At 42.2% G+C, this 24,282-nt stretch overlaps 2 protein-coding genes across 2 annotated transcripts in view; one reads left to right on the forward strand and one right to left on the reverse strand.

Annotated features, from left to right (window-relative positions):
- MCF2L2 (MCF.2 cell line derived transforming sequence-like 2) overlaps positions 1–24,282 on the reverse strand; it is a 1,253,992-nt gene that overhangs the window by 641,105 nt on the left and 588,605 nt on the right.
- B3GNT5 (UDP-GlcNAc:betaGal beta-1,3-N-acetylglucosaminyltransferase 5) overlaps positions 1–24,282 on the forward strand; it is a 171,890-nt gene that overhangs the window by 143,606 nt on the left and 4,002 nt on the right. The window lies entirely within an intron of this gene.

Below are 24,282 nucleotides of genomic sequence, written 5' to 3' on the forward strand. Positions count from 1 at the left end.
TAAGGCTTTAAGACACTGTGGTGAAATTTTGGTGAATTTTGGACAATTCCTTCATACTTTTTCGCAATTGAAGTAATAAAGTGTGTTCAGTTTAAAATTTAAAGTGACAGTAACGGTTTTATTTTAAAACGTTTTTTGTGCTTTGTTATCGAGTTTATGCCTGTTTAACATGTCTGAACTACCAGATAGATTATGTTCTGACTGTGGGGAAGCCAAGGTTCCTTCTCATTTAAATAGATGTGATTTTTGTCATAAAAAATTTAGAAAAAATGATGCCCAAGATGATTCCTCAAGTGAGGGGAGTAAGCATGGTACTGCATCATCCCCTCCTTCGTCTACACCAGTCTTGCCCATACAGGCGGCCCCTAGTACATCTAGCGCGCCAATACTCCTTACTATGCAACAATTAACGGCTGTAATGGATAATTCTATCAAAAACATTTTAGCCAATATGCCCACTTATCAGCGAAAGCGCGACTGCTCTGTTTTAGAAAATACTGAAGAGCATGAGAACGCTGATGATTTTGTTTCTGAAGGGCCCCTACACCAGTCTGAGGGAGCCAGGGAGGTTTTGTCTGAGGGAGAAATTTCAGATTCAGGAAAAATTTCTCAACAAGCTGAACCTGATGTGATTACTTTTAAAATTAAGTTGGAACATCTCCGCGCTCTGCTTAAGGAGGTGTTTTCCAATTTGGATGATTGTGATTATCTGGTCATTCCAGAAACACTATGTAAAATGGACTAGTTCCTAGAGGCCCCGGGGCCCCCCGAAGCTTTTCCTATACCCAAGCGGGTGGCGTACATTGTTAATAAAGAATGGGACAGGCCCGGTATACCTTTCGTACCTCCCCCCATATTTAAAGAAAATTGTTTCCTATAGTCGACCCCAGAAAGGACTTATGGCAGACAGTCCCCAAGGTCGAGGGGGCGGTTTCTACTCTAAACAAGCGCACCACTATACCCATAGAAGATAGTTGTACTTTCCAAGATCCTATGGATAAAAAATTAGAAGGTTTGCTAAAAAAGATGTTTGTTCAGCAAGGTTACCTTCTACAACCAATTGCATGCATTGTCCCTGTCACTACAGCCGCGTGTTTCTGGCTCGATGAGCTAGAAAAGGCGATTATTAGTAATTCTTCTTCTTATGAGGAGATTATGGACAGAATTCGTGCTCTTAAATTGGCTAATTCTTTCACCCTAGACGCCACCTTGCGATTGGCTAGGTTAGCGGGGAAAAATTCTGGGTTTGCTATTGTGGCGCGCAGAGCGCTTTGGTTAAAATCTTGGTCAGCGGATGCGTCTTCCAAGAACAAATTGCTTGACATTCCTTTCAAGGGGAAAACACTGTTTGGCCCTGACTTGAAAGAGATTATCTCTGATATCACTGGGGGCAAGGGCCACGCCCTTCCTCAGGATAGGTCTTTCAAGGCCAAAAATAAACCTAATTTTCGTCCCTTTCGCAGAAACGGACCAGCCCCAAGTGCTACGTCCTCTAAGCAGGAGGGTAATACTTCTCAAGCCAATCCAGCCTGGAGAATGCAAGGCTGGAATAAAGGAAAGCAGGCCAAGAAACCTGCCACTGCTCCCAAGACAGCATGAGATGCGGGCTCCCGATCCGGGACCGGATTTGGTGGGGGGCAGACTCTCTCTCTTCACTCAGGCTTGGGCAAGAGATGTTCTGGATCCTTGGGCGCTAGTAATAGTCTCCCAAGGTTATCTTCTGGAGGTGATTCATCCTGTTCCATTAAAAGAACAAGGGATGGGGTTCTACCCCAATCTGTTCGTAGTTCCCAAAAAAGAGGGAACGTTCAGACCAATCTTAGATCTCAAGATCCTAAACAAGTTTCTCAAGGTTCCATCGTCCAAAATGGAAACCATTCGAACAATCCTTCCATCCAGGAAGGTCAATTCTTGACCACGGTGGATTTAAAGGATGCGTATCTACATATTCCTATCCACAAGGAACATCATCGGTTCCTAAGGTTCGCATTCCTGGACAAGCATTACCAGTTCGTGGCGCTTCCTTTCGGATTAGCCACTGCTCCAAGGATTTTCACAAAGGTACTAGGGTCCCTTCTGGCGGTGCTAAGACCAAGGGGCATTGCTGTAGTACCTTACTTGGACGACATTCTGATTCAAGCGTCGTCCCTTCCTCAAGCAAAGGCTCACACGGACATAGTCCTGGCCTTTCTCAGATCTCACGGAGGAAAGTGAACGTGGAAAAGAGTTCTCTATCTCCGTCGACAAGAGTTCCCTTCTTGGGAACAATAATAGACTCCTTAGAAATGAGGATTTTTCTGGCAGAGACCAGAAAAACAAAACTTCTAAACTCTTGTCGGATACTTCATTCCGTTCCTCTTCCTTCCATAGCGCAGTGCATGGAAGTGATAGGTTTGATGGTAGCGGCAATGGACATAGTTCCTTTTGCGCGCATTCATCTAAGACCATTACAACTGTGTATGCTCAGTCTGTGGAATGGGGACTATACAGAGACTCACTCCGTTGGTGGCTGTCCCTGGACAACATGTCACAAGGGGTGACCTCCCGTAGACCAGAGTGGGTCATTGTCACGACCAACGCCAGTCTGATGGGCTGGGGCGCGGTCTGGGGATCCCTGAAAGCTCAGGGTCTTTGGTCTCGGGAAGAATCTCTTCTACCGATAAATATTCTGGAACTGAGAGCGATATTCAATGCTCTCAAGGCTTGGCCTCAGCTAGCGAGGGCCAAGTTCAAACGGTTTCAATCAGACAACATGACGACTGTTGCGTACATTAACCATCAGGGGGGAACAAGGAGTTCCCTGGCGATGGAAGTAGTGACCAAAATCATTCAATGGGCGGAGACTCGCTCCTGCCACCTGTCTGCAATCCACATCCCAGGAGTGGAAAATTGGGAAGCGGATTTTCTGAGTCGTCAGACATTGCATCCGGGGGAGTGGGAACTCCATCCGGAAATCTTTGCCCAAATCACTCAACTGTGGGGCATTCCAGACATGGATCTGATGGCCTCTCGTCAGAACTTCAAGGTTCCTTGCTACGGGTCCAGATCCAGGGATCCCAAGACTCTAGTAGATGCACTAGTAGCACCTTGGACCTTCAAACTAGCTTATGTATTCCCGCCGTTTCCTCTCATCCCCAGGCTGGTAGCCAGGATCAATCAGGAGAGGGCGTCGGTGATCTTGATAGCTCCTGCGTGGCCACGCAGGACTTGGTATGCAGATCTGGTGAATATGTCATCGGCTCCACCATGGAAGCTACCTTTGAGACGAGACCTTCTTGTTCAAGGTCCGTTCGAACATCCGAATCTGGTCCCACTCCAGCTGACTGCTTGGAGATTGAACGCTTGATCTTATCAAAGCGAGGGTTCTCAGATTCTGTTATTGATACTCTTGTTCAGGCCAGAAAGCCTGTAACTAGAAACATTTACCACTAAATTTGGAAAAAATATATCTGTTGGTGTGAATCTAAAGGATTCCCTTGGGACAAGGTTAAGATTCCTAAGATTCTATCCTTCCTTCGAGAAGGATTGAAAAAAGGATTATCTGCAAGTTCCTTGATGGGACAGATTTCTGCCTTGTCTGTGTTACTTCACAAAAAGCTGGCAGCTGTGCCAGATGTTCAAGCCTTTGTTCAGGCTCTGGTTAGAATCAAGCCTGTCTACAAACATTTGACTCCTCCTTGGAGTCTCAACTTAGTTCTTTCAGTTCTTCAGGGGGTTCCGTTTGAACCCTTACATTCCGTTGCAATTTCTTCTGCTAGAAGAGTTTCAGAATTATCTGCTCTGCAGTGTTCTCCTCCTTATCTGGTGTTCCATGCAGATATGGTGGTTTTACGTACTAAACCTGGTTTTCTTCCAAAAGTTGTTTCTAACAAAAACATTAACCAGGAGATAGTCGTGCCTTCTCTGTGTCCGAAACCAGTTTCGAAGAAGGAACGTTTGTTGCACAATTTGGATGTTGTTCGCGCTCTAAAATTCTATTTAGATGCTACAAAGGATTTTAGACAAACATCTTCCTTGTTTGTTGTGTATTCTGGTAAAAGGAGAGGTCAAAAAGCAACTTCTACCTCTCTCTCTTTTTGGATTCAAAGCATCATCAGATTGGCTTACGAGACTGCCGGACGGCAGCCTCCTGAAAGAATCACAGCTCATTCCACTAGGGCTGTGGCTTCCACATGGGCCTTCAAGAACGAGGCTTCTGTTGATCAGATATGTAGGGCAGCGACTTGGTCTTCACTGCACTCTTTTACCAAATTTTACAAGTTTGATATTTTTGCTTCTTCTGAGGCTATTTTTGGGAGAAAGGTTTTGCAAGCCGTGGTGCCTTCCATTTAGGTGACCTGATTTGCTCCCTCCCTTCATCCGTGTCCTAAAGCTTTGGTATTGGTTCCCACAAGTAAGGATGACGCCGTGGACCGGACACACCTATGTTGGAGAAAACAGAATTTATGTTTACCTGATAAATTACTTTCTCCAACGGTGTGTCCGGTCCACGGCCCGCCCTGGTTTTTTAATCAGGTCTGATATTTTATTTCTTTAACTACAGTCACCACGGTATCATATGGTTTCTCCTATGCAAATATTCCTCCTTAACGTCGGTCGAATGACTGGGGTAGGCGGAGCCTAGGAGGGATCATGTGACCAGCTTTGCTGGGCTCTTTGCCATTTCCTGTTGGGGAAGAGAATATCCCACAAGTAAGGATGACTCCGTGGACCGGACACACCGTTGGAGAAAGTAATTTATCAGGTAAACATAAATTCTGTTTTGTAGCATTTAAATCTACGTGCCAGAGGACACTGGAAACAATTTGTTTCTTACAATTCTGCTTGTGGCAAACCGTGATAATTTTTTGTAAACTCAGATGACCAGACTCTGAGTAGCTGAATACTGATAACCTGAACTGCACAAAATAATAAAATAACCAAAGCTTATATGTAGGCAGTACAGGAGGGTTTAATTATTAGTCCCGCTTTCTCCAACATAGGTGTGTCCGGTCCACGGCGTCATCCTTACTTGTGGGATATTCTCCTCCCCAACAGGAAATGGCAAAGAGCCCAGCAAAGCTGGTCACATGATCCCTCCTAGGCTCCGCCTACCCCAGTCATTCTCTTTGCCGTTGTACAGGCAACATCTCCACGGAGATGGCTTAGAGTTTTTTAGTGTTTAACTGTAGTTTTTATTATTCAATCAAGAGTTTGTTATTTTAAAATAGTGCTGGTATGTACTATTTACTCTGAAACAGAAAAGAGATGAAGATTTCTGTTTGTATGAGGAAAATGATTTTAGCAACCGTTACTAAAATCCATGGCTGTTCCACACAGGACTGTTGAGAGGAATTAACTTCAGTTGGGGGAACAGTGAGCAGTCTCTTGCTGCTTGAGGTATGACACATTCTAACAAGACGATGTAATGCTGGAAGCTGTCATTTTCCCTATGGGATCCGGTAAGCCATGTTTATTAAGATAGTAAATAAGGGCTTCACAAGGGCTTATTAAGACTGTAGACTTTTTCTGGGCTAAATCGATTCATTATTAACACATATTTAGCCTTGAGGAATCATTTAATCTGGGTATTTTGATAAGATTATATCGGCAGGCACTGTTTTAGACACCTTATTCTTAGGGGCTTTCCCAAATCATAGGCAGAGCCTCATTTTCGCGCCGGTGTTGCGCACTTGTTTTTGAGAGGCATGACATGCAGTCGCATGTGTGAGGAGCTCTGATACATAGAAAAGACTTTCTGAAGGCGTCATTTGGTATCGTATTCCCCTTTGGGCTTGGTTGGGTCTCAGCAAAGCAGATACCAGGGACTGTAAAGGGGTTAAAGTTAAAAACGGCTCCGGTTCCGTTATTTTAAGGGTTAAAGCTTCCAAATTTGGTGTGCAATACTTCTAAGGCTTTAAGACACTGTGGTGAAATTTTGGTGAATTTTGAACAATTCCTTCATATTTTTTCGCAATTGCAGTAATAAAGTGTGTTCAGTTTAAAATTTAAAGTGACAGTAACGGTTTTATTTTAAAAAGTTTTTTGTACTTTGTTATCAAGTTTATGCCTGTTTAACATGTCTGAACTACCAGATAGACTGTGTTCTGAATGTGGGGAAGCCAGAGTTCCTTCTCATTTAAATAAATGTGATTTATGTGACAATGACAATGATGCCCAAGATGATTCCTCAAGTGAGGGGAGTAAGCATGGTACTGCATCATTCCCTCCTTCGTCTACACGAGTCTTGCCCACTCAGGAGGCCCCTAGTACATCTAGCGCGCCAATACTCCTTACTATGCAACAATTAATGGCTGTAATGGATAATTCTGTCAAAAACATTTTAGCCAAAATGCACACTTATCAGCGTAAGCGCGACTGCTCTGTTTTAGATACTGAAGAGCATGATGACGCTGATAATAATGGTTCTGAAGGGCCCCTAAACCAGTCTGATGGGGCCAGGGAGGTTTTGTCTGAGGGAGAAATTACTGATTCAGGGAACATTTCTCAACAAGCTGAACCTGATGTGATTACGTTTAAATTTAAGTTGGAACATCTCCGCATTCTGCTTAAGGAGGTATTATCCACTCTGGATGATTGTGACAAGTTGGTCATCCCAGAGAAACTATGTAAAATGGACAAGTTCCTAGAGGTCCCGGGGCTCCCAGAAGCTTTTCCTATACCCAAGCGGGTGGCGGACATTGTAAATAAAGAATGGGAAAGGCCCGGTATTCCTTTCGTCCCTCCCCCCATATTTAAAAAATTGTTTCCTATGGTCGACCCCAGAAAGGACTTATGGCAGACAGTCCCCAAGGTCGAGGGAGCGGTTTCCACTTTAAACAAACGCACCACTATACCCATAGAAGATAGTTGTGCTTTCAAAGATCCTATGGATAAAAAATTAGGTTTACTTAAAAAGATGTTTGTTCAGCAGGGTTACCTTCTACAACCAATTTCATGCATTGTCCCTGTCGCTACAGCCGCGTGTTTCTGGTTCGATGAGCTGGTAAAGGCGGTCGATAGTGATTCTCCTCCTTATGAGGAGATTATGGACAGAATCAATGCTCTCAAATTGGCTAATTCTTTCACCCTACACGCCACTTTGCAATTGGCTAGGTTAGCGGCTAAGAATTCTGGGTTTGCTATTGTGGCGCGCAGAGCGCTTTGGTTGAAATCTTGGTCAGCTGATGCGTCTTCCAAGAACAAGCTACTTAACATTCCTTTCAAGGGGAAAACGCTGTTTGGCCCTGTCTTGAAAGAGATTATCTCTGATATCACTGGGGGTAAGGGCCACGCCCTTCCTCAGGATCGGCCTTTCCAGGCCAAAAATAAACCTAATTTTCGTCCCTTTCGTAGAAACGGACCAGCCCAAAGTGCTACGTCCTCTAAGCAAGAGGGTAATACTTCTCAAGCCAAGCCAGCTTGGAGACCAATGCAAGGCTGGAACAAGGGAAAGCAGGCCAAGAAACCTGCCACTGCTACCAAGACAGCATGAAATGTTGGCCCCCGATCCGGGACCGGATCTGGTGGGGGGCAGACTCTCTCTCTTCGCTCAGGCTTGGGCAAGAGATGTTCTGGATCCTTGGGCGCTAGAAATAGTCTCCCAAGGTTATCTTCTGGAATTCAAGGGGCTTCCCCCAAGGGGGAGGTCCCACAGGTCTCAGTTGTCTTCAGACCACATAAAAAGACAGGCATTCTTACGTTGTGTAGAAGACCTGTTAAAAATGGGAGTGATTCATCCTGTTCCATTAGGAGAACAAGGGATGGGGTTCTACTCCAATCTGTTCATAGTTCCCAAAAAAGAGGGAACGTTCAGACCAATCTTAGATCTCAAGATCTTAAACAAGTTTCTCAAGGTTCCATCGTTCAAAATGGAAACCATTCGAACAATTCTTCCTTCCATCCAGGAAGGTCAATTCATGACCACGGTGGATTTAAAGGATGCGTATCTACATATTCCTATCCACAAGGAACATCATCGGTTCCTAAGGTTCGCATTCCTGGACAAGCATTACCAGTTCGTGGCGCTTCCTTTCGGATTAGCCACTGCTCCAAGGATTTTCACAAAGGTACTAGGGTCCCTTCTAGCTGTGCTAAGACCAAGGGGCATTGCTGTAGTACCTTACTTGGACGACATTCTGATTCAAGCGTCGTCCCTTCCTCAAGCAAAGGCTCACACGGATATCGTCCTGGCCTTTCTCAGATCTCATGGATGGAAAGTGAACGTGGAAAAGAGTTCTCTATCTCCGTCAACAAGGGTTCCCTTCTTGGGAACAATAATAGACTCCTTAGAAATGAGGATTTTTCTGACAGAGGCCAGAAAAACAAAACTTCTAGACTCTTGTCGGATACTTCATTCCGTTCCTCTTCCTTCCATAGCGCAGTGCATGGAAGTGATAGGTTTGATGGTAGCGGCAATGGACATAGTTCCTTTTGCGCGCATTAATCTAAGACCATTACAACTGTGCATGCTCAGTCAGTGGAATGGGGACTATACAAACTTGTCTCCGAGGATACAAGTAAATCAGAGGACCAGAGACTCACTCCGTTGGTGGCTGTCCCTGGACAACCTGTCACAAGGGATGACCTTCCGCAGACCAGAGTGGGTCATTGTCACGACCGACGCCAGTCTGATGGGCTGGGGCGCGGTCTGGGGATCCCTGAAAGCTCAGGGTCTTTGGTCTCGGGAAGAATCTCTTCTACCGATAAATATTCTGGAACTGAGAGCGATATTCAATGCTCTCAAGGCTTGGCCTCAGCTAGCGAGGGCCAAGTTCATACGGTTTCAATCAGACAACATGACAACTGTTGCGTACATCAACCATCAGGGGGGAACAAGGAGTTCCCTGGCGATGGAAGAAGTGACCAAAATCATTCTATGGGCGGAGTCTCACTCCTGCCACCTGTCTGCTATCCACATCCCAGGAGTGGAAAATTGGGAAGCGGATTTTCTGAGTCGTCAGACATTGCATCCGGGGGAGTGGGAACTCCATCCGGAAATCTTTGCCCAAGTCACTCAACTGTGGGGCATTCCAGACATGGATCTGATGGCCTCTCGTCAGAACTTCAAAGTTCCTTGCTACGGGTCCAGATCCAGGGATCCCAAGGCGGCTCTAGTGGATGCACTAGTAGCACCTTGGACCTTCAAACTAGCTTATGTATTCCCGCCGTTTCCTCTCATCCCCAGGCTGGTAGCCAGGATCAATCAGGAAAGGGCGTCGGTGATCTTGATAGCTCCTGCGTGGCCACGCAGGACTTGGTATGCAGATCTGGTGAATATGTCATCGGCTCCACCATGGAAGCTACCTTTGAGACGAGACCTTCTTGTTCAAGGTCCGTTCGAACATCCGAATCTGGTCTCACTCCAGCTGACTGCTTGGAGATTGAACGCTTGATCTTATCGAAGCGAGGGTTCTCAGATTCTGTTATCGATACTCTTGTTCAGGCCAGAAAGCCTGTAACTAGAAAGATTTACCACAAAATTTGGAAAAAATATATCTGTTGGTGTGAATCTAAAGGATTCCCTTGGGACAAGGTTAAGATTCCTAAGATTCTATCCTTCCTTCAAGAAGGATTGGAAAAAGGATTATCTGCAAGTTCCCTGAAGGGACAGATTTCTGCCTTGTCTGTGTTACTTCACAAAAAGGCTGGCAGCTGTGCCAGATGTTCAAGCCTTTGTTCAGGCTCTGGTTAGAATCAAGCCTGTTTACAAACCTTTGACTCCTCCTTGGAGTCTCAACTTAGTTCTTTCAGTTCTTCAGGGGGTTCCGTTTGAACCCTTACATTCCGTTGATATTAAGTTATTATCTTGGAAAGTTTTGTTTTTGGTTGCAATTTCTTCTGCTAGAAGAGTTTCAGAATTATCTGCTCTGCAGTGTTCTCCTCCTTATCTGGTGTTCCATGCAGATAAGGTGGTTTTACGTACTAAACCTGGTTTTCTTCCAAAAGTTGTTTCTAACAAAAACATTAACCAGGAGATTATCGTACCTTCTCTGTGTCCGAAACCAGTTTCGAAGAAGGAACGTTTGTTGCACAATTTGGATGTTGTTCGCGCTCTAAAATTCTATTTAGATGCTACAAAGGATTTTAGACAAACATCTTCCTTGTTTGTTGTTTATTCCGGTAAAAGGAGAGGTCAAAAAGCAACTTCTACCTCTCTCTCTTTTTGGATTAAAAGCATCATCAGATTGGCTTACGAGACTGCCGGACGGCAGCCTCCCGAAAGAATCACAGCTCATTCCACTAGGGCTGTGGCTTCCACATGGGCCTTCAAGAACGAGGCTTCTGTTGATCAGATATGTAGGGCAGCGACTTGGTCTTCACTGCACACTTTTACCAAATTTTACAAGTTTGATACTTTTGCTTCTTCTGAGGCTATTTTTGGGAGAAAGGTTTTGCAAGCCGTGGTGCCTTCCATCTAGGTGACCTGATTTGCTCCCTCCCATCATCCGTGTCCTAAAGCTTTGGTATTGGTTCCCACAAGTAAGGATGACGCCGTGGACCGGACACACCTATGTTGGAGAAAACAGAATTTATGTTTACCTGATAAATTACTTTCTCCAACGGTGTGTCCGGTCCACGGCCCGCCCTGGTTTTTTAATCAGGTCTGATAATTTATTTTCTTTAACTACAGTCACCACGGTATCATATGGTTTCTCCTATGCAAATATTCCTCCTTAACGTCGGTCGAATGACTGGGGTAAGCGGAGCCTAGGAGGGATCATGTGACCAGCTTTGCTGGGCTCTTTGCCATTTCCTGTTGGGGAGGAGAATATCCCACAAGTAAGGATGACGCCGTGGACCGGACACACCGTTGGAGAAAGTAATTTATCAGGTAAACATAAATTCTGTTTTCGTTCATAATGAGCTACAGTAGAACACAGGTGTTAAAAAAAAAAAAAAAAATATATGAATTATTTAATAGATATGATTTAAACATTTAGCTGCCATTTGCCATTTTCCTAAAAGTTAAGTCACTGTCGTGGAGAAATATCTTTGTTATAGGAAAATGTCTGTTGGTTTACTAATAAAATAATTTGTAAAGAATAGATTTGTGCAACATTAAAGGAACTTTTTTTTTCTTTGCTTCTGCATCTAAGTGTAATTTAAAATATATTGGTTTTACTATTTGTAAAGGGCACAGCACCAAAAACATAATGGCCCAGCATTACCCAAATGCTAGAAACTGATTGCTGGAAATGTATGTATTGGTTATTTAGAAGGTTTTTTTTTTCCTCCCTATTCATATAGTGCACTGGTTTTCAAACCTGTCCTCAACCCTTCCTAACAGGCCAGATTTTGAGGATATCTGAACTGGAGAACAGGTGAAATAATCAGCTTATTATCACATTATAGAGGTATGGGAGTCAGCACAATATAGAGGTATGGGAGTCAGCACAATATAGAGGTATGGGAGTCAGCACAATATAGAGGTATGGGAGTCAGCACAATATAGAGGTATGGGAGTCAGCACAATATAGAGGTATGGGAGTCAGCACAATATAGAGGTATGGGAGTCAGCACAATATAGAGGTATGGGAGTCAGCACAATATAGAGGTATGGGAGTCTGCACATCTCCCCTATATATATCCGGTCTACTGCTGCTGTCTCGCACCGCACTAGAGTAGAGATCAGGAAGGGGGGGAAAAGTCTAGAGAGGAACGCAGTAACTATTTACATTGAGCTATAACTGAACAGTGACACCTAGAGGTAGAAATGAAAAGTGCAGGCACAAATTTGATATTCTCTGGCACAGCTATTTCCCCAAGATTGTGTTTCATTTGCAGGTGTCAGGGAGCAGCTTTTTCAATGCGGGAGACTCCCAGACCTTCCGGGAGAGTTGGGCTGTCTGGTATAGGACTATCAATGAAAAAAAATATGCACATTTAATACATTTTCTGTCGTATTAAGCTAGAACTATGTCTTTGTTTTGTATAGAAACACTATACAAGATCTCTGTAAGGAAAACAACTTTCTTCTGTTACTGCAGGAATATTTGTGATTTCAGAACAGAAATTGAGAGATATGAAATATATATGCACTAAAATGGAGCCCATCAAAATATTGCAAAGAGTTAACCCTTTGGCCACCTGATTGAACATAGTGATGCACTGCAATTCTGTTGAAGGAGCTTGTCATCTTGATTAGTGTGTATCCATATCTGACTATATAATATTTTTTTAAAGAAAAAAAATATTCTGCTAGCTTAATTAAATGCCACGTTTAATGTCAAAAAATGTTTTATTTTAAATGCATTAGTTCTAATTTTTGTATAAGATCATTTACTTCTGTTCCTAACTTGACACATGAACATTAATGCCACGGGGCTTTTAAGAGTTATAACTCTGAATTGCCCTTAATTTGACCTCACCCGGGTTAGCCCCCCCATATTAAAAATTTTAACAAATGATGATTCCATTTGTTAGATCAGTTTAGATCAACTTTTTTTCCCGTTAGATCTACTCTAAAATATGAAATTTTAAGAATCTTTTTCGGGGGGTGGGGGGGTCTAACCCATAGCCACACCCCTTAACAAAAATGTTGACAATGTTTCTGATTATGATAGCTCCACGTTAATCAGGTTTGATTATCCAAAAGTTTTGTTAGATCTAGTCTAATTACTGAGATATTGCTAGCCCCCCCCCCCCACCCCAACTGAGATCTGGACCAAATTTTATTGATTTTGATAGATATATACGTTAGATATGTTTTTTCCGTTAGATCTATCACGCAAGAGGCAGTATTCACAATCCTATTTTGTGTGCGTGGGAGGGGTGCTCACTTGGCTAGCCCCCCCCCCCCCTCAACTGAAATCTGGACCAGATTTTATTGATTTTGATAGATATACGTTACATCAACTTTTTTTTTTTCATTAGGTCTGTCACGCAAGAGGCAGTATTAACAATTTTAGTTTGTGTGCGGGGGAGGGGGTAATCACTGGGCTAGCCCCCCTCAACTGATCACGGGTTAGCCCCCCCCCCTCAACTGAAATCTGGAACAAATTTTATTGATTTTGATAGATATACGTTAGATAACCTGTTTTTTGTTTTTTTTGTTAGACCTATCACGCAACTGCTTTTAAAAAAAATTCCCAGTGCAACTGAAACATTTACATGTCAAAATGCAGCATGCAAAAATTACCAATAAAGAAGCAGTATCTTTTGGCCCATCAACACAAATGATCTAAGACATGGTTTTGAGCGTGCTTTGCAAAGTTCTTCTAAGGTCATTAATAGACCATGTTCACCCAACTACAACAAACGTACTACAATGATCTGTAAACCTGGACCACATCTCATAATTGAGCCATGTATTGGTTTACCTACAACAAAGCAATAGCTCTATGAATTTCCTAATGAAGTGACAATATCCAATATGGTTTATATACTAGGGGCAGTTATAATACATGTTCAAGGAGGCCATTACATTTAATGTTGTCGAAGAAAAAACAATTTTCTCTTGTAAGGTGTATCCAGTCCATGGATTCATCCATTACTTGTGGGATATTCTCCTTCCCAACAGGAAGCTGCAAGAGGATCACCCACAGCAGAGCTGTCTATATAGCTCCTCCCCTAACTGCTACTCCCAGTCATTCTCTTGCAGCTCTCGACAAGAAAGGAAGTATCAAGAGTGGTGATAGTGTAGTTTATCTTCAATCAAAAGTTTGTTATTTTTAAATGGTACCGGTGTTGTACTGTTTTTACCTCAGGCAGAAATTAGAAGAAGAGTTCTGCCTGAGGTTTTTGATGATCTTAGCAGGTCGTAACTAAGGTCCACTGCTGTTCTCACACATAACTGAAGAGTATGGGAAAACTTCAGCTGGGGGAATGGCCTGCAGAATTAACTGCTCTGAGGTATGTTCAGTATATTTTTTTTCTAGAGAGATAAGGTCTAGAAAATGCTGACAGTACCTGATATATTTAAGGTAAGCCTGATTACAGTGATTTAACAGACGACTGGGATCATGCTTGCAGTAAAGGGTAATATTCATGTTACTTGCTCTTATTACTTAGTATGTAAAACGTTTGCATGATATATAAAAAACGTTTTTTACTGAGGGTGATAAATCTTTATTTGGGGCCTAGTTTTCCACATGGCTGACTAGATTTCTCCTAGGAGTAGTTTTTATGGCCCTTTCACTTTGAGTGCATGGTGGGAGGGGCCTATTTTCGTGCTCTAATTGCGCAGTAGTTTTTACATTCTGAGACATCCCTGAAGGAGTCCCCTGACATATAGGACCTCTGTAAAGGGTTTTTGTGCCTACAAAAGTCATTTTATGGGCAGGTAGGAGCCACAGTAGAGCTGTGGCAGTTTGCTTGTGACTGTTTATAATGGTTTTACTGTTTTTCTGATTCCTTTTTGAGCCTGAGGGGTTAATCATCCATTTGCAAGTGGGTGCAATTCTATTTTAGTCTATTATAAACACTGTAAAAATTTCGTAGAGTTTACTGCTTTTTTTCACTGTTTTGCCGTTTATGTGATTGTTTTTTTTTCCCTTAAAGGCACAGTACCGTTTTTTATATTCTGCTTTTTCACATTTATTAAAGTGTTTTCCAAGCTTGCTGGTCTCATTACTAGTCTGTTAAACATGTCTGACATAGAGGAAACTCCTTGTTCATTATGTTTAGAAGCCATTGTGGAACCCCTCTTAGAATGTGTACCAAATGCACTGATCTTATAATAATTTTAAAGACCATATTCTGGCTTTAAAAGATTTATCACCAGAGGAAATTGACAAGGGGGAAGTTATGCCAATAACTCTCCCCACGTGTCAGAACCTATAACTCCCGCTCAAGGGACGCCAAGTACATCTAGTGCGCCCACTGCGTATACTTTACAAGATATGGCGGCAGTTATGAATCATACCCTTACAGATGTATTGTCCAAACTGCCAGGGTTACAAGGAAAGCGAGACAGCTCTGGGGCTAGAACAAATACAGAGCTCTCTGACGCTTTAGTAGCTATGTCTGATATACCCTCACAATGTGCAGAAGCCGAAGCAGGAGAGCTTCTATCTGTGGTTGATTTTTCTGATTCAGGGAAGACACTTCATCCTGATTCTGATATGTCTACATTTAAATTTAAACTTTAACACCTCCGCGTGTTGCTCAGGGAGGTTTTAGCAACTCTGGATGACTGTGATGCCATTGTAGTCCCAGAGAAATTGTGTAAGTTGGATAAATACTAAGCAGTGCCTGTTTACACTGACGTTTTTCCAATCCCTAAGAGGTTTTCAGAAATTATTACTAAGGAATCGGATAGACCAGGTGTACCGTTCTCTCCCCCTCCTGTTTTTAAAAAGATGTTTCCTATAGATGCCGCTACACAGGACTTGTGGCAGACGGTCCCTAAGGTGGAGGGAGCAGTCTCTACCCTAGCGAAGCGTACAACTATCCTGGTCGAGGACAGTTGTGCTTTTCTAGATCCAATGGACAAAAAATTAGAGGGTTACCTTAAGAAAATTTTTATTCAACAAAGTTTTATTCTCCAATCTCTTGCATGCATTGCCCCAGTCACTGCTGCAGCGGCTTTCTGGTTTGAGTCTCTAGAAGAGGCTGTACAGGTAGAAACCACGTTGGATGATATCCTTGACAAGCTTAAAGCTCTTAAGCTAGCCAATTCATTTGTTTCTGACGCCGTTGTTCATTTAACCAAGCTAACGGCTAAAAACTCAGGTTTTGCTATTCAGGCGTGTAGGGCGCTGTGGCTTAAATCCTGGTCAGGTGACGTTACTTCAAAGTCTAAGCTTCTCAACATTCCCTTCAAGGGGCAGACCCTATTCAGGCCTGGACTGAAGGAGATAACTTCTGATATTACTGGAGGAAAAGGTCACGCCCTTCCTCAGGATAGGTCCAACAAATTAAGGACCAAACAGACTAATTTTCGTTCCTTTCGAAACTTCAAGAGTGGCGCAGCTTCAACTTCCTCTAATACAAAACAAGAGGGAAATTTTTCCCAGTCCAAGCCGGTCTGGAGACCTAACCAGGCTTGGAACAAAGGAAAGCAGGCCAAAAAACCTGCTGCTGCCTCTAAGACCACATGAAAGATCAGCCCCCGATCCGGAAACGGATCTAGTAGGGGGCAGACTTTCTCTCTTCGCCCAGGCTTGGGCAAGAGATGTCCAGGATCCCTGTGCGTTGGAAATTGTGTCTCAGGGATATCTTCTGGACTTCAAAGCTTCTTCCCCAAAAGGGAGATTTCATCTCTCTCAATTATCTGCAAACCAGATAAAGAGGCATTCTTACATTGTGTTCAAGACCTCCTAGTTATGGGAGTGATCCACCCAGTTCCAAAGGAGGAACAGGGGCAAGGCTTCTATTCAAATCGGTTTGTAGTTCCCAAGAAAGAGGGAACCTTCAGACCAATCTTAGATTTCAAGATCCTAAACTAATTTCTCAGGGTCCCATCCTTCAAGATGGAGACTATTCAACCATCCTACCTATGATCCAGGAGGGTCAATATATGACTACCGTGGACTTAAAGGATGCTTATCTTCACATTCCGATACACAGAGATCATCATCGGTTTCTCAGGTTCGCCTTCCTAGACAGACATTACCAGTTTGTGGCTCTTCCCTTTGGGTTAGCTACGGCACCAAGAATCTTTACGAAGGTTCTAGGGTCACTCCTAGTGGTCCTAAGGCCGCGGGGTATAGCAGTAGCCCCTTACCTAGACGACATTCTGATACAGGCGTCGAATTTTCAAATCGCCAGGTCCCATACGAACATTGTTCTGGCATTCCTGAGGTCTCATGAGTGGAAAGTGAACGAAAAGAAGAGTTCTCTATCCCCTCTCACAAGAGTTTCCTTCCTAGGAACTCTGATAGATTCTGTAGAAATGAAGATTTACCTGACAGAGGCCAGGTTGTCAAAACATCTAAATTCCTGCCGTGTTTTTTATTCTACTTCTTGCCCTTCAGTGGCTCAGTGTATGGAAGTAATCGGCTTAATGGTAGCGGCAATGGACATAGTGCCGTTTGCCTGTCTTTGCATGCTCAGTCAATGGAATGGGGATTACACAGATTTGTCCCCTCTACTAAATCTGGATCAAGAGACCAGGGATTCTCTTCTCTGGTGGCTATCTCGGGTCCATCTGTCCAAGGGTATGACCTTCCGCAGGCCAGATTGGACAATAGTAACGACAGATGCCAGCCTTCTGGGCTGGGGTGCAGTCTGGAACTCCCTGAAGGCTCAGGGCTCGTGGACTCAGGAGGAGGCACTCCTTCCGATAAACATTCTGCAACTAAGAGCGATATTCAATGCTCTTCAGGCTTGGCCTCAGCTTGCTGCGGTCAGGTTCATCAGATTTCAGTCGGACAATATCACGACTGTAGCCTACATCAACCATCAAGGGGGAACAAGGAGTTCCCTAGCAATGTTGGAGGTTTCAAAAATAATTCTAAGGGCAGAGGTTCACTCTTGCCATCTATCAGCTATCCATTTCCCAGGAGTAGAGAACTGGGAGGCGGATTTTCAAAGTCGGCAGACTTTTCATCCGGGGGAGTGGAAACTCCATCCGGAGGTATTTGCACAGTTGATTCAACTTTGGAGCAAACCAAAACTGGATCTCATGGCGTCTCGTCAAGCTTCCTTGTTATGGATCCGGGTCCAGGGATCCCAAGGCAGCGCTGATAGATGCTCTAGCAGCACCTTGGTCCTTCAACCTGGTTTATGTGTTTCCACCGTTTCCTCTGCTCCCTCATTTGATTGCCAAGATCAAGCAGGAGAGAGCTTCGGTTATTTTGATAGCACCTGCGTGGCCACGCAGGACTTGGTATGCAGATCTGGTGGACATGTCATCCCTTCCACCATGGACTCTGCCGCTGAGGCAGGACCTTCTACTCCAAGGTCCTTTCAACCATCCAAATATAACTTCTCTGCGTCTGACTGCTTGGAGATTGAACGCTTGATTTTATCAAAGCGTGGTTTCTCAGAGTCTGTCATTGATACCTTAATTCAGGCTCGAAAGCCGGTCACCAGGAAAATCTATCATAAGATATGGTGTAGATATCTTCATTGGTGTGAATCCAAAGGTTACTCATGGAGTAAGGTCAGGATTCCTAGGATATTATCTTTTCTCCAAGAAGGATTGGAGAAGATTTCTGTCTGGCTGATACTCCAGATGTTCAGGCGTTTTGTCAGGCTTTAGTTAGAATCAAGCCTGTGTTTAAACCTGTTGCTCCGCCATGGAGTTTAAATTTGGTTCTTAAGGTTCTGCAAGGGGTTCTGTTTGAACCTTTGCATTCCATAGATATTAAACTTTTATCTTGGAAAGTTCTGTTTTTAGTAGCTATCTCCTCGGCTCGAAGAGTTTGAGTTATCTGCTTTACAATGTGATTCCCCTTATCTCATTTTCCATACAGATAAGGTAGTGTTACGTACCAAACCTGGATTTCTTCCTAAGGTGGTATCTAATAAAAATATCAATCAGGAAATTGTTGTTCCTTCAATATGTCCTAATCCTTCTGCAAAGAAGTAATGTCTTTTACACAATCTTGATGTGGTTCGTGCTTTAAAAATTTATTTACAAGCTACGAAGGATTTTCGTCAAACATCTGCTTTGTTTGTGGTCTACTCTGGACAGAGGAGAGGCCAAAAGGCTTCAGCAACTTCTATTTCTTTTTGGCTAAGAAGTATAATTCGCTTAGCTTATGAGACTGCTGGCCAGCAGCCTCCTGGAAGATTTACAGCTCATTCCACTAGAGCGGTAGCTTCCACATGGGCTTTTAGGAATGAGGCTTCTGTTGAACAGATTTGTAAGGCGGCGACTTGGTCTTCGCTTCATACTTTTTCTAAATTCTACAAATTTGATACTTTTGCTTCTTCTGAGGCTATTTTTGGGAGAAAGTTCTTACAGGCAGTGGTGCCTTCCATTTAAGTGCCTGCCTTGTCCCTCCCTTCATCCGTGTCCTATAGCTTTGGTATTGGTATCCCACAAGTAATGGATGAATCTGTGGACTGGATACACCTTACAAGAGAAAACAAAATTTATGCTTACCTGATGAATTTATTTCTCTTGCGGTGTATCCAGTCCACGGCCCGCCCTGTCATTTTAAGGAAGGTGTTTTTTATTTTTAAACTACAGTCACCACTGCACCCTATAGTTTCTCCTTTCTCTTGCTCGTCTTCGGTCGAATGACTGGGAGTGGCAGTTAGGGGAGGAGCTTTATAGACAGCTCTGCTGTGGGTGATCCTCTTGCAGCTTCCTGTTGGGAAGGAGAATATCCCACAAGTAATGGATGAATCCATGGACTGGATACACCACAAGAGAAATAAATGTATCAGGTAAGCATAAATTTTTGTTTTTGGGAAGTATACGACACTATGGTCCAATCTGTAAAAAAAAAAAAAAAAAAAAGTTGACCCAAACAAAGTATGTGGACTTTCAGAGGTAGATATGGTTTGTACACTATAGGCATTTATAACATGTTCAGAAAAGCCATTACAGATCGACTGCTTACAGTGAATAACATTTCAGAACGTTTATGGTTTTTATTTTATAAATAAATCTAAAAGCACTAAAAAATGTATTTATACAAAATATTACTCTTAATTTTGTTTTAGACCATGTAAATAACTTTAATATTTACTGTTATTTTACTAATTAAACAGTTTTAAAAAGAAAACTGTCTCATGTGCTCCTTTATGTGTAAGTTTGTACAGAGGCAGCTCTCTAATTAGGTGATTTATTTGGCCGCCTAAGGCCTTGCGCTGACTGAGACTCACAGTGAGACAAAATATTTACTCTCGGCATAGTCTGAAAGCCATACGTGGTACAGTATACATACTATCAGGCGTTGGTCTGCCAGATACAGATGGTGGTACAGTAATCTCTCACCCAGCATACTGTACACACACGGTAATAAAGTATACTTATTATTACATGCATTCCAACAATCCATATGTCCTATTATTACATGCCTTCCAACAATCCATATGTCCTATTATTACATGCCTTCCAACAATCCATATGTCCTATTATTACATGCCTTCCAACAATCCATATGTCCTATTATTACATGCCTTCCAACAATCCATATGTCCTATTATTACATGCCTTCCAACAATCCATATGTCCTATTATTACATGCCTTCCAACAATCCATATGTCCTATTATTACATGCCTTCCAACAATCCATATGTCCTATCACATTAACCCCCCTAATCCTGTCACTCACCCCACAATCCTGTCACACTCATCCTCTATCACCAGGCCCAGACTGACCATCGGGCATAGCGGACAAATGCCTGGTGGGCCGCCAGCTCCCATAGCTCAGCCCACTTATTCATTATTTACACTGCAAAAAAAAAACCCCACTACTGCAGCCTCAGGCTGATGATATCACGTGACACAACAGCCTCTGCGGTCCTTGCAGACATTGTAGCAACACTGAGGAAGGGAGCTGGAATTGTGAGAAGTGGAACCAGTGATCTTCAGAGCCATCAAGTCAGTTTTTTAGTTGACAGGGCCGTTTCTTGGGGCACAGTGACAGCAGCATAGCTACTTCAGAGCTTGCAGTGTGTCACAAGCAGCCTTAAGTGGGTGTATGTGTTATGTGCGTGCATATGAGTGTATGTGTGTGTGATGTGCGTGCATATGATTGTGTGTGTGTGTAAGACGGTGTATGTGTGATGTGTATGTGTGTGTGTGTGTGTGTAAGACGGTGTATGTGTGATGTGTGTGTGTAAGGCGGTGTATGTGTGGTGTATGTGTGATGTGTGTGTGTAAGACGGTGTATGTGTGATGTGTGTGTGTAAGACGGTGTATGTGTGATGTGGGTGTGTAAGACGGTGTATGTGTGATGTGGGTGTGTAAGACGGTGTATGTGTGATGTGGGTGTGTAAGACGGTGTATGTGTGATGTGGGTGTGTAAGACGGTGTATGTGTGATGTGGGTGTGTAAGACGGTGTATGTGTGATGTGGGTGTGTAAGACGGTGTGTGTGTGTGTGTGTGTAAGACGGTGTATGTGTGATGTGGGTGTGTAAGACGGTGTATGTGTGATGTGGGTGTGTAAGACGGTGTATGTGTGATGTGGGTGTGTAAGACGGTGTATGTGTGTGTGTGTGTGTGTAAGACGGTGTATGTGTGATGTGGGTGTGTAAGACGGTGTATGTGTGATGTGGGTGTGTAAGACGGTGTATGTGTGATGTGGGTGTGTAAGACGGTGTATGTGTGATGTGGGTGTGTAAGACGGTGTATGTGTGTGTGTGTGTGTGTAAGACGGTGTATGTGTGATGTGCGTGCATATGATTGTGTGTGTGTGTCTAAGACGGTGTATGTGGTGTGTGTGTGTCTAAGACGGTGTATGTGTGATGTGTGTGTGTCTAAGACGGTGTATGTGTGATGTGTGTGTGTGTGTAAGACGGTGTATGTGTGATGTGCGTGCATATGATTGTGTGTGTGTGTGTGTAAGACGGTGTATGTGTGATGTGCGTGCGTGTGATGTGTGTGTGTGTAAGACGGTGTATGTGTGATGTGCGTGCATATGAGTGTGTGTATGTGGGGTCTGCGTTCATACGTCAAGTCTAAAAAAAAAACAAAAAAAAAACTTGTTTCAAATAGGGCATGTAATTTTAAACAACTTTCCAATTTACGTTTATCACCAATTTTGCTTTGTTCTCTTGGTATTCTTAGTGAAAAGTTAAACCTAAACCCTTAAAGGCCGCCTCTTATCACATTTTTTCACAACAGGGGAAAGCTAGTTCATGTGTGCCATATAGATAACATTGTGATCACGCCTGTGGCTTGTGGCAGACACTGCACTAATTGGCTAAAATGCAAGTCAATAGATAATAAATAAAGTCATGTGATCAGGGGGCTATCAGAAGATATTTAGATACAAGTTAATCACAGAGGTAAAAAGTACATTAATATAACATTGTTGGTTGTGTAAAACTGGGGAATGGATAATAAAGGGATTACCTTTTTACACAACAAAAATTGACAAGAAATGATGATGGGCTGCTTTGCCTTAAAATGCCTGGGCCTATTTTTGGTCCCACTCCCGTCCTGTATCACTTTGTCACACACACACACCCTTCACCCTGCCACACTTGCCTGATCACATTAACCCACTAATCATGTCACACTCACCTTCTCTCGCACTGTCATACTCACCCCCCAACCCTGTCACTCTCCCCCGCACACAAACTATGATTGTGAATACCGCCTCTTGCGTGATCTAATGAAAACACAGTTGATCTAACGTGTATGTATGTGTGTGTGTGTATATGTATATATATATATATATATATATATATATATATATATATATATATATATATATATATATATATATATATATATATATATATATATATATATATATATATATATATATATATATATATATATATATATATATATATATATATATTGCACCGATACCATTTTTTTAAGACAGAGTACAAGTACTGATACTTTTTTTCAAATACTCACCGATACCAATTACTGATACTTTTTTTAATGTCATGACAGTTTACCAAGCACAATACAGACTAATGATTTAAGATCGCTTCTTTATAATTATGAACTGTATCTCAAAAGACATTTTGAAATAATAAAACAGTTTTATGTGCTTGTTGTCACAAAGTTCACAGAACATGTTTATAAATAAAATTATTACAATAACATGTTAATAATAACAATAAATAACAGCTGCAGCAGCTGGGACTGGAAAGCTACAATTTAAAGGGGCGATTACTGGATGCAATTGAGTTGTGGGGTGCCTATATAAGTGATAAATCTGACACTTGTACTTAATACAAAGTCGTATAATTTAATTCTGAAAATAATATTGGGGAAGGAGTATCCCAGTAATCCCCTTGAGAAAAATGGGGCATTTGTCTTCTACTGACTCAACAGAAAATAGGGCTGGTCTTTATATTTTTCCAGGGCTGCTTTTTATTCCCAGTCCAGCCCTGGCTAAGGGTGTTCCTCAGACTACAGTATATTTTGAGCATAATTGTGCAAGATGTGAGGCTTCCAGCTGTAAAGTAGCAGCTTTTAAAGCACTGCTCTAACGTAAAATAATACAGATAACAGCAATTTGTATTGGCAGAACAGAAGTGAACAATTTTTAGTTAAGTCTCCACTCCAGCTTAAAATGAAATGGGAACATACAGTTTGAAAAACGCCACAAGATGGCATATGGGTAGGAATTGGAGGTATCGGTTTAAGTATCGGTGTATTTGCACGAGTACAAGTACTCGTGCAAATACTTGGTATCGGCACCGATAACGATACTAGTATCGGTATCGGTGCAACCCTAATATATATATATATATATATATATATATATATATCTATCTATCTCTATCTATCTCTATCTATATATATCTCTATCTATCTCTATCTATATCTATATCTATATCTATCTATATCTATCTATATTTCTTCTTGTGTGATAGATATACGTTGGATCAGGTAAGATCAACTGTCTTTTTCGTTAGATCTATCAAAATCAATAACATTTTGTCCAGATTTCAGTTGAGGGGGGCAGGCCCCTCATTAAAAATGCAATGATCAAACCTGATCTAACGTGGAGCTATCATAATCAATAACATTGTCAACATTTTTGTTGAGTGGGGGCTGGCTACGGGTTAGCCCCCCTGAAAAAGATTGTTAATATTTCATATTTTAAAGTAAATCTAACGAAAAAAACTGTTGATCTTACCTGATCTAACAAATGGAATGATCATTTGTTAAAATTTGGAATATGGTGGGGCTAACCCGGGTGAGGTCTTAATTTGGGCTAAAAACGTATTTCACATTTCTTTTGTATACATATATTTTGCAGTTTGCTGATATAACCGTTTAATATCCGTTTGTTTGAACATTTAAAGCAGGATTTTTTTTTCTCTTTTTTTTTTTTAAACCTTTGAATGGGATAATACCATGCACCACTTTTTGTTTTAACCTTTTATAAAAGTATATGTGTAAAGTGCTTTTTGTTATTTATTTATTTTTTTTCTTCTTAATTCTTTTTCTGCATTTGTTGAGTTTATTAAACAGCTGAATATATATACTTGTATGGTCAGAGAAGGACTTTTGGATTTGTCAAGATTGGTGTTGGCTTTATGTGATAAACTGTTTTGCTAATAGTTTTGGGTTGAACCAGTATTTTAAGCATTTATTGGATTAAAGCAGCAAGCTAGGATTGTTTTACCTTAGTCCTGTGATGACTTTAAGGCTTTTAAAGGTGTGTGTTTGTGCAGACAAGTCTCCAATACAAATGAATGCATATGCCATTAGATACAGGCTTTTGTTTTGTTATTGTCTCTCCTAGCACCTGTTGCAATT

Source organism: Bombina bombina, chromosome 4 (genome assembly GCF_027579735.1).
Source record: "Bombina bombina isolate aBomBom1 chromosome 4, aBomBom1.pri, whole genome shotgun sequence".
In the NCBI taxonomy this organism is placed as follows: Eukaryota; Metazoa; Chordata; class Amphibia; order Anura; family Bombinatoridae; genus Bombina; species Bombina bombina.